This window comes from Ictalurus punctatus, chromosome 3 (assembly GCF_001660625.3).
Source record: "Ictalurus punctatus breed USDA103 chromosome 3, Coco_2.0, whole genome shotgun sequence".
NCBI lineage: Eukaryota > Metazoa > Chordata > Actinopteri > Siluriformes > Ictaluridae > Ictalurus > Ictalurus punctatus.
Genome location: NC_030418.2, coordinates 21,155,400 through 21,166,857, shown reverse-complemented (window position 1 = coordinate 21,166,857; position 11,458 = coordinate 21,155,400). Strand labels below are relative to the sequence as shown.

Below are 11,458 nucleotides of genomic sequence, written 5' to 3'. Positions count from 1 at the left end.
GGCAACTCGAACCTTCAGCTCTCTCCACAGATTTTCTATGGGATTAAGGTCTGGAGACTGCCTAGGTCACTCCAGGACCTTAATGTGCTTCTTCTTGAGCCACTCCTTTGTTGCCTTGGCCGTGTGTTTTGGGTCATTGTCATGCTGGAATATCCATCCACGACCCATTTTCAATGCCCTGTCTGAGGGAAGGAGGTTTTCACCCAAGATTTGACAGTACATGGCCCCGTCCATCGTCCCTTTGATGCGGTGAAGTTGTCCTGTCCCCTTAGCAGAAAAACACCCCCAAAGCATAATGTTTCCACCTCCATGTTTGACGGTGAGGATGGTGTTCTTGGGGTCATAGGCAGCATTCCTCCTCCTCCAAACACGGCGAGTTGAGTTGATGCCAAAGAGCTCCATTTTGGTCTCATCTGACCACAACACTCTCACACAGTTGTCCTCTGAATCATTCAGATGTTCATTGGCAAACTTCAGACGGGCATGTATATGTGCTTTCGTGAGCAGCGGACCTTGCACGCGCTGCAGGATTTCAGTCCTTCACGGCGTAGTGTGTTACCAATTGTTTTCTTGGTGACTATGGTCCCAGCTGCCTTGAGATCATTGACAAGATCCTCCTGTGTAGTTCTGGGCTGATTCCTCACTGTTCTCATGTTCAATGCAACTCCACGAGGTGAGATCTTGCATGGAGCCCCAGGCCGAGGGAGACTGACAGTTATTTTGTGCTTCTTCCATTTGCGAATAATCGCACCAACTGTTGTCCCCTTCTCACCAAGCTGCTTGGCAATGGTCTTGTAGCCCATTCCAGACTTGTGTAGGTCTACAATCTTGTCCCTGACATCCTTGGAGAGCTCTTTGGTCTTGGCCATGGTGGAGAGTTTGGAATCTGATTGATTGATTGCTTCTGTGGACAGGTGTCTTTTATACAGGTCACAAACTGATATTAGGAGCACTCCCTTTAACAGTGTGCTCCTAATCTCAGCTCGTTACCTGTATAAAAGGCACCTGGGAGCCAGAAATCTTTCTGATTGAGAGGGGGTCAAATACTTATTTCCCTCATTAAAATGCAAATTAATTTATAACATTTTTGACATGCGTTTTTCTGGATTTTTTTGTTGTTATTCTGTCTCTCACTGTTCAAATACAACTACCATTACAATTATAGACTGATCATTTCTTTGTCAGTGGGCAAACGTACAAAATCAGCAGGGGATCAAATACTTTTTTCCCTCACTGTATTAACTGTTCACTCTCAGATCCTAATAGAACTCCCAATGAGTGCTTTATTAAAGGCAGGCACACTTGAAGGGTAAAACCATAAAAGCATAAAGATGAAAGTATTAACTGTAGAACATAAATATGTGGTGCACTACAAGTTCCTAGTTAGAGTGAAAAAGACTTTGGCCTTTACTGATTAGATTAGATATGGATTTCAATAAATGGAAAGGTTTCAATATAATTAAATCATTTCCAACTTTTCCCAGTTCACTGAACATGTAATAATAAACACTTCTAAAGCCACTTTTCATATTTTAAACTAAAGTCTTTTAAATAAAATATAAACATTAATATATAGTGTCCAAAAATATTAATTTAATTATGTACTAAGCAAACAAACAAACACATATGTGGCAAGCTGTGGAATAACTGTGGAAGTTATTTATTTTGTCTTTATTAACAGCACATTCATGACGTTTTTACGCTACCATCTTACCAACTGAGAAGTGCATTTTTCTAGATCTACTTAATATGGCAGCATTTGCATTAAAACCATTATGAAGCAACATTTCAATTCAGCTCATTACTTATATAAAAAGAAAAACAATAATTTCATCTTATGTAAGTGAAGTTGTATTGAAATGTGAACCAAATTAATCTTTCTCATAAACTCAAAGCAAAGTAGTAATCAATTTTGCATTTATAAAACTATTTTTAAGCACATAAGAGGTCTCAAAGCTTTATGAAAGTGCCTTTTTTGTAAAATGAAAATTTAAAAAGAAATTAGAGTAAGAATCTTTCACATAATGATAATTGAGGGTTCTGCTTTCTTTTATGTAAAAACAGAATCATATCTAATGACACACGGTGAGTTTTGTCATACGCCTTTCATAAATCCTTTAACACAGCATTATAAAAGATTTACAAAATGCTTATGAATGTGTTAGCACCACCTAAAAGGGGCTGTACCAAATTAGCTAAAACTGTGTAGGTAATAAATAATATCAATGAAACAGCAATAATATCAATGAAACACCAAATACAAGTTATTCGTTTTTACAGACTCAATTTTGAAACAGGGACCAAGTTCCCGAGCCTGTGGGATGGATTTATATGTTCATAAAGCATGGACATTGTCCATCTTCTCTGTGGGGAGACCTGATGAGAGTCATGGCAGGCCAGGTCTTGTTTTCCTAGGCATTAGCAGTTCTCTACCCCATATCCACACTCAGTCCCTGCTGATTCCTTCAGGAGGAGGCGACACAAAAAGACCTTGGCACATCCCATATTTTCCCTCTTTTTTTCCCCACTCGTCTACTCCTCCAGATTGCTTTTGATTAAAGTGTTAGGGAGATGGGGAGGGGGCATAAACATGGCTATATTTATCCAGGCAGCCATGTAGCCAGCACCATCAGGAGCTGCAAACAATTCCCCAGCTCACTACATACTGTCGCTACGGTGGGTAAAGACATCCTCTGTCCCCCACAAACACAATGCCCAACAACCGCTCTTACATGCACACACCTACACATATACAAACACACGCAGCCTTCTGGTGCTGATGCCTGTGCCAACCAAACACACTCTGTGGTTATAGTGGGATAACAGAGTGTTCACATATGCCACCTGCTACCATAACTCCTGTCCTACTTTCATCTTTTTCAATCTCAGTACACTGAAACTCACCTTACATATACAAGATCATCTTTTACCCTATAAAAACCTCTCTTTATTCAAGCACATTTCACATTACTTTGGCATAATATTTACAGGAGAAAAAAAAAAACAACATCTACAGGAAAGAGTGAAATAGTGTCATTTAACTCAGACGTTTGGTGTCCTGTAGGTGAAGGGATATAGAGATGATATTGATGATATTGGTGTGCTGGCGAACAGGAAGATCAGGACAGAAGGGACAGGTCATCGCCATGGACTGCGGAAAAGCATTCTGCCCTGATTGAACAGGATTGGAGTGGCTCCAAACTAATCTAAAGTAAATCAGTAGCAGAATCTCCAGCTGTCAGATACGGACCCAGACCCTTTCTGCACGGATTAGACCAATCCCACCACCAGCATACTGCACACCACTATAGAGCAGCGTGTGATTGTGAATGTAAAACATACTGTATAACATAGCAAAATATATACTTATTCACATGAACATACTATATTGCATCACCATTACATTATAATTTAAAATTCAATATATGACATTTGCTTATTCAAGTAACTAATCCAGGTCTGACACGAGGCCAAAAAAACTCTCGTTCTAATCTGGCACACTGGCGTGGATATTACTTCAAAGGTCTTTAACTAACCTCTAAAGGCAATTTGTTATATGCTTTCAAGCCATCTCAAGGGAGTAAAGACAGCACCATTAGCCATTTCTAGGTGCAAAATCTAGGACACAGTCTACTGTGTGTGTTTGTGTGTGTATGTATATGTGTGACATGTTAATGATGGAAGGAAAATAATGTTTAATTTTCCTCCATTTTCAATTGGAATGTATATAGGGACATTACTTTGCATGTAAGGTATTATATTGTAAAGGCTCTGAGGTTTATGAGTGAATTTGCCGTACACTTTCTACACTAAGCTCATGCTTACTCTAAAATATTCACCTAGTGCTTTTGAAAAGCAGCCTTTATTTGAACGCATAAAGACATAGAAAGAAATCAGAATGCAGCCATGATTCACTGAGGCTGTAATGCAGTCTATGGCGAGAACATAAATTAGCCAAAAATTTCATAATCAAAGCAATAGTACATTATAATAGTAAATTGCAGCAAATGTACAAATGCTGATGAGCCACAATAACATAGTGACAGCTAGAGATGGTGGGAACAACTCATTCATGATCCCAGAAGGCAAGAGCAAGCAAGAGAGCAGGAAAAATAAGCAGTGTCAGATCGAACCCTGTAGGATCCATATTGAATGCTAGTTGAGTTGTGCTGATGGGCAAATGATCAAATTAATTATACTAAAGGTTCCAATGAAAAGGCATAGATGGACTAATAAATCTAATTGAGTTTAGGGATATGAAGTTGTTGCATAATGCATACCAAATATATATTTCCTCTGTATCTCTAACTTCCTTTTCGTCTTTCTAAATAAATACGTACAATCCTGAACCAATACGATGCCACTTATATAGTATTAAGGATCTTCTCACAAATTTGAAACTTAATCTACACTTAATCACAACTCTGTATGTTTCAGTATTAGATCATAACAATAAAATCTACATTTTGCTGTGTATGTACAGTATGTATATATGCTACAGACGTATCCTGTATTACCTTGAACCACTTTTTTTTCTCTCTCATTTCCCTCAAAAAAAAAAAGTTGTATTTACACATACATTTCCATGCCACCTCCTATGGGGATAAGTCTATTTTTATATTTGCACTGAGAATAAAAAGCACATCCGATTCTGTCTGTTGTGATGCAAAAAAGGCAGATAATCACAGACAGTTAGTGTTAAAGCAGATATAGAGTCATAGTATAAAATAGAATAAAAATCAATGTCGTGTCCAGTTTAGTAATTCACTGTAGTGTGCAAATAGAGGTTTAGTAGATGAGGGGGTGAAAGGGGAAATAATTTTCTCCTACCCAAAACTAAGTGAAAGACTGATCTCCAGTTATCAGAAGCTTTTGGTTGCAGTTATTGCTGCTAAAGATGGCACAACCAGATTTTATGTTTAAGGGGGAAATTAGTTTTTCACATTGGTGATAGGTTTTGGGTAACTTTTTTTTGCTTCAGTCAAATTAAATAAATAAAAACTGTATTGTGTGTTTACTCAGGTTGCCTTTGTTTTATGTTGTATTTCGTTTGAAGGTCTAAAACGATTTAGTATGAGATATACACAAAAACAGAAGAAATCAAGATGGGGCAAATACTTTTTCACTGCACTGTACATCTCTTTAAAGCACAAATATACAGTCATGTGAAAAAATAAGTACACCCCATGGAATTTTTTTTATCCTCTTTGAAACAGTGCCTATTAATAAAGGTGATACACTTTATCAAATGACACATAAAATTGACATTTTGTAGTAATTTTCATAATTATATAAGCAAAAAAAAAAGACGATCAGTAACATGGAAGAAGGAAGTACACCCCTACATCACACCTTCAAATACATAAAATTAGAATCAGGTGTTGAAGATTGGGTGCCAGTGAGCAGAACCTGCTTAGGAACCTGTCTTATTTATACCCCTATCATATCTAGTGTCTGGTGTCCCCTTTTTTAACGAGGTATGTGGTTTCATCCTGCCAAGATCTAAAGAGCTCTGTAAGGCCTTCAGAAAAAAGGTTGTGGATGCCTATGAGTCTGGCTAGGGATTTAAAAAGATCTCCAAATTATCTCAAATACATCATTCCACTGTAAGAAAAATCATCTACAAGCAGCACAGATTTCAAATGACTGTCAATTTATCCAGGACTGGCCGTCCCAGTAAATTCAGCCCAAGAGCAGATCATCTGATGCAAAAAGAAGTCTCCAAGGACCCCAAAATTTCATCAGAGGATCTGCTTGCAACTGTTGTCAAAGTGCATGCTTCTACAATCAGAAAGAGATTGCACCAATTTTACCTGCATGTGAGACGTGCCATGGTTTGGGGTTGCTTCACTGCCTCAGGGACTGGACAGCTTGTATTCATTGACTGAACTATGCATCATATCAAAAAGTGCTTGAAGATAATGTGAGGCAATATATCCAACAGTTGAAGTTTCAGAGAGAACTTTCAACGGGTTAATGATCCTAAGCAGACTAGCAAATCCACCAAGGAATGGCTCAGTAAGAAGAAATGGAGGGTTATGGAACGGACTAGTCAAACCCTGGATTTGAATCCCATTGAAATGTTGTGGGGGGATTTGAAACGGGCAGTACATGCAAGAAAACCCTCAAACATCTTGCAACTGAAAGAATATTGCATGGTGGTCAAAAATTCCAGCAAGCCTGGTGGACAATGATACACCTACAAGAAGTTATTTCTGCTAAAGGGGGCAATACTAGCTTCTGAGGCCAAGGGTGTACTTACATTTTCCACAGAAGAATATTCCATCTATTGATATTTCTGTTGAATAAATGATTGAAAAAAATAATTTTCCTTGTGGTTTTGTTCAAATATATCAACTTTATTAATAGGGACTGTTTCAAAGATGATCAAAATATGTCAAAAAAGCCAACAATTATCATGGGGTGTACTTATTTTTTCACATGACTTTATATAGTCAAGCAATATATATATATATATATATATATATATATATATATATATATATATATATATATATATATATATACACATACACACATCTGGCATGACACATATATTGATAAGAGTGGAATTTTCCAGAACATCTTGTATATGCATCGGGTGATATTATCTCTCTCTCTCTCACACACACACACACACACACACACACACACACACACACACACACACACACACACACACACACACACAAACAGGATATTAACACGAGGCATGAGTCTCAGACGCCTCACAGTCCGGCATCTCCTCTTTCTGGTGTTTCAAATAGCACAAGAACAGAACAAGATAAGGAAAATGGTAACTCAATACCCAGTTATATAAGGAATATGGCAATATATGGCAGATTTCCCAGCCAGTCAAATAAGGAATAACTAGGAAAGGTGATTTTACTGCCATATACCTCTATACATCTGCACAAATACTTTGTACTGTTTCTTCTATGAGTGGACAAACTTCTAAGGTTCATTTCTGTTTAACCTTGTGTCCCTCGTGCCCTCCCTGAGTGAGCATACACTTCCCCATCTCAAACCTAAGACATGAAGAGGATCAAAAATATCCTTCCTCTTTTTGTGCTGCTCTCTGGCTGTGCTCTTTCAACACAGTGACATGGGTTTTTCAAGGGTTAAGGACTCCAATGTCTGCTCTTTTCCAGCATTGCCACCATGTTCTTGGGCTGCCAGAACAAGCCGCCTCCATCATTGCACTTCTGTGTTCATCGGGATGTGGAACTGAGAACAGTGTATAAATAGGGAGTGCCCCGAACAGCAGTTTACATGATAGTTTACATAAGATCAGTATCCAAGCCACTGTCTCTTTCTTTAAATTAATGACCTGTGGAGAGCCATATTGTCATGGACAAAAAAAGAGAGAAGGGTCTACCGAGGGTAAGAAAACTACTTAAAGTATATCGAAGTAATCTTCTTCCTAACATGAGTAGCTATATCCTATGCTTGGTACTCTAACTTGCTGTTTTTGACATCTCTGGCTACAGTGACTGATGGAGCAATGCCTGTAAGTTTGTCATATATCAGCCAGCTTCTGCAACTCTTTAATATCATTTCATTTCCATTGCTTGTTTGGTGTTGTCAACTGCAGCCAAACAGGTGAGATAAATGGAGTGACAGGAGAAGTGTGGCGCGGAAGAAGAGGCTGGATGGAGGGCGCACTCGCCACCTCTGACAGCTTGACATATGGGGGCAGCAGCGGGCAGAGCTGGCTCCATAACTCGGCATGTTATAAATCCCGGGTAAGGATGAAGGACTGCCACAAAAGAGATTACTGTCCATTTGCCCTAATGAGCCAGTATATCAGTGCCTGGAGACACTCGCCCCCTGACCGCCTTCACAAACACTCATTCACTCACCGCTCATATACTGAGCATTTCAATTGTTAAATACCAGATCAATAGCATAAATAATTTATCGCAGGTCTCTGCTGATGTTACAAAACTCCAGCTCTCACTGTTTTCTCACTAAGACATGCATCTTGTACTTGACAAGGCATCTGTGGATCAATACCATGATAAGTTTAGCCTGGCTCCTTTTCCAAACAGTGGATTTGTTCTGAATTAAGCAGATCAATAGGCCCTATAAATAAAGCACACACATGCTTTATACAGTTTCTCAATCAGCCACACATGAGCGTATGCATTTCATTGTGCACTTGTATGTCCCTGAGGATCTCGGCTAACAATAAAAACACTGACTTCACCTGCCCAAGGCCCCTTACCTGTAGTGTCCAGGCTCACCACTAGTCTGCACTGTATCTCATGTTGTTCTTCTATTTAAATAAACTCCATGGACAAAAAAAAAAGGCATTTCTTTGCTAATACTTGGCTACCGTACATCATCCCTCACATTAAGGCAAGACGCTACAAGTGATTTTTAACAACAATAGATAGCAAAATGAATATTTGCCAGTTGATATTACTGATATTCTTGCAAGTATTGTTTGTACTGGAAACTTTAAAAAAAAAACTACATTTAGTTATGCAAATGAGGCTTTGTCTAATAAATTATGTATATATTTTCATACTTAATAAAACCAAAAATATAGACTTTGGATGATCTTAAAAATAAATATGTATGTGACTATGAAGATGCTCTCAGCCAAAAATATTTTTACAGAACAGTGTACTTGGTGTCCCCTGCATCGTGCCCCCAGTTCCCCGGGATAAGCTCTAGGCTCCCCACGACCCTGCTTAGGATAAGTGGTACCGAAAATGGATAGATGGGATGGCTGGCTGGCTGGCTGGCTGGCTGGATGGATGGATGGAATTATCAACAATGTGGGACGTTCCTCTATAATATGCTTTATATATATATATATATATATATATATATATATATATATATATATATATATATATATATATATATATATATATATACACATATACACACACACACCACACTATATGACATGTATATCATATTAATGATAACACCTTTATAAATTGACATATATACTCAATGTCCACTCTATTAGGAACACCTGTACAATTAGCCAGTACAATGAGGTGACATCGATGCAATGCAAAACATCATGCAGAGACAGGCCAAGAGCTTCAGTTAATGTTCTGTTGTGGATAAAAAATGTCATAAAATAAACATAAGGGAGACCTAGCATCCAGCAAAAGGGAGAAGAAGAAAAGACGGGCACCTAGACACATTAGACACATAGAAGCGGGATTAGGCGGACATTGACAAATTGGAATTACACTTTAAAGATCTTTAAGAGCAGTAATAGTCAAAAAAGTCAAAAAGAGGTATACGAGCTGCGCTGAGGAGGGCTAATACACACACACACACACACACACACACACACGCTCAATGGCAAGGCAGTCAAGGGCGGGCAAGTAGACACAACATACACACACACTCTCTCTTTCTCATACACACACATGAATAACTTTAATAATATCTTATAGTAATAGAGAAACTCTAAAAAAACAACAACAGAATAGTAGGATATGCAGGACAGTAGAACTGAAATGATATTAAAAAGTTAAAAAGTTGGGAGTACAGTAAACCGCTTTTCAAGTAGTATAAATATATATATAAAATAAGAAATATAGTGCAAATATGAAAATAAATTATAAACTAGAAATACAGGAAAATGTAAACCTACTCATGACTCAAATGGTGAGGGTTCTTGGCTCGCAAGGAAGGCCTTAATTTTAAGAAAGAACCATGAAGAGAGCCAGTTATAAGGGTGGCTGGGTCAAACTGCCCCCCCCCCCCCCCCCCCCCCCCCGAGATAACGATAAGACCAAGGTCCCTCCCGGTTGTTTAGTCGTCTTGTCTACGTCATTTTATTTCCCTAGGTAATTAAGAATCCTGGTTTCTGACCACCTAAGGTAAATGAGAATCCTGGTTTCTGACGCCCTAGGTAACTGAAAAATTATGGTTTCTGATCCTCTGAGTAACTAGAAACTCTGGGTTTTTATTTTCTGGGTTATTGGAAATGCCTGGGTTCTGATTTCATGGGTAAATTAAAACCCCTGGTTTCAATTCTATGTGTAAGTGAAATAGCCCTTTTCTGGAGCATAAGAGTAAGGCAAATGAGCTCTTTTTTTAACCCTATTGGTAGTGAGATCATAGTCTTCTTGAAACATATGGGTTATCTAGTGTGTAAATACAGTATAAATACTGGAGCTTAAGCTCAGGGTATTGGGATCACTTCTGAGAATTCTCATCGGTGTGGATCTCGTGTGGTGGAATGGAACAATAAAGCTGGACCCTTGCTTCTTCTCACTCACGGCTGGTGTATTTTTTCTATCTCCAACTGGGCTCAGAGGTAGATGTGAGTATTGGCTTCTAAGTTGAGTTTTAAATGTTTTTGGGTAATAGGCTAAATTTGAGCCAACAGTTCACATTAAACATCATAATGAGGAAAAAGTGTGAGAGTTTCACACACAACAGAGTTTACTCAGAATGGTGTGAAATACAAAAACCATTGATTGAGCAACAGTTCTGTGAGTGGAAACACATTGTTGATGAGAGAGATTAGAGGAGAATGACCAGACTGTTCTGAGTTGGCAGGAAGTCTATAGTAACTCAAATATGCACTCTTTACAACCGTGGTGAACAGAAATGCATCTCAGAACACACATCAAACCTTGAGGTGGATGAGCTACAACAGCAGAAGACCCCATTGGGTTACACTCCTGTCATCCAAGAACCAGAATCTGACACTATCATGGGCACTGACTCAAACAAACTTGACAGTTGAAGATTAGAAAAAAAAAATTAGCTGGTCTTTTTCCAATATTCAACTGTCCAGTTTGGACAAGAGTCTGGGCAGTTGTACAGGTGTTCCTAATAAAGTGGACTGTGATTATATATGAAGAAACAAGCTTTTCAAGGATATATGATGTGTGATAAAATTGCACAGATCTTAAACCTTCATCAAAGTTGCAAAGTTTCAGATAATGCGAGTGGACAAGAACAGTGAAATAAGTGAGTTTTGGAATTTTATTACTATAGTTTAAGATAACAGGTGTTATAGTTAGCACAAAAAAAACCTTGAAAAATGACTGACGTGACCAAAATTGCATTTCTACCTGTAATGTCTTGCCTTTATAACACTGACAGTCCTGTCAGGCTTGTCAGACAGGTCACACACAAATGTGGCCTTGTGGGCCCTGCTGCTGACATCCTGGAACATGGAAGTGTCAGTGTTGTATTTTGCTTGGACGTGAAACACAAACCTCAGAGTCTGGTCAACAACTGACCCTTGAGTTTAATGCTTTTAAGTTTTAAATTTCATTTGTCCAGGTGTGCAACCTACTGACATTGTAAAATTAGGTGCAGCTATTTGCGGATTTATTTATTTATTTATTTTTGTCTGGGGAGCTTATTACACAAACAGCACAGATCAGCAACCTCTATAAAAGGATAATGTCTTTTACAATTATTTCTCCTGCCATGTACTATGTAAGTGCAGAGGCAGAAACAG

General features: G+C 38.4%; 1 protein-coding gene across 4 annotated transcripts in view; it reads right to left on the bottom strand.

The window, feature by feature from the left end:
- LOC108263499 (regulating synaptic membrane exocytosis protein 1) overlaps positions 1 to 11,458 on the bottom strand; it is an 83,444-nt gene that overhangs the window by 36,769 nt on the left and 35,217 nt on the right. The window lies entirely within an intron of this gene.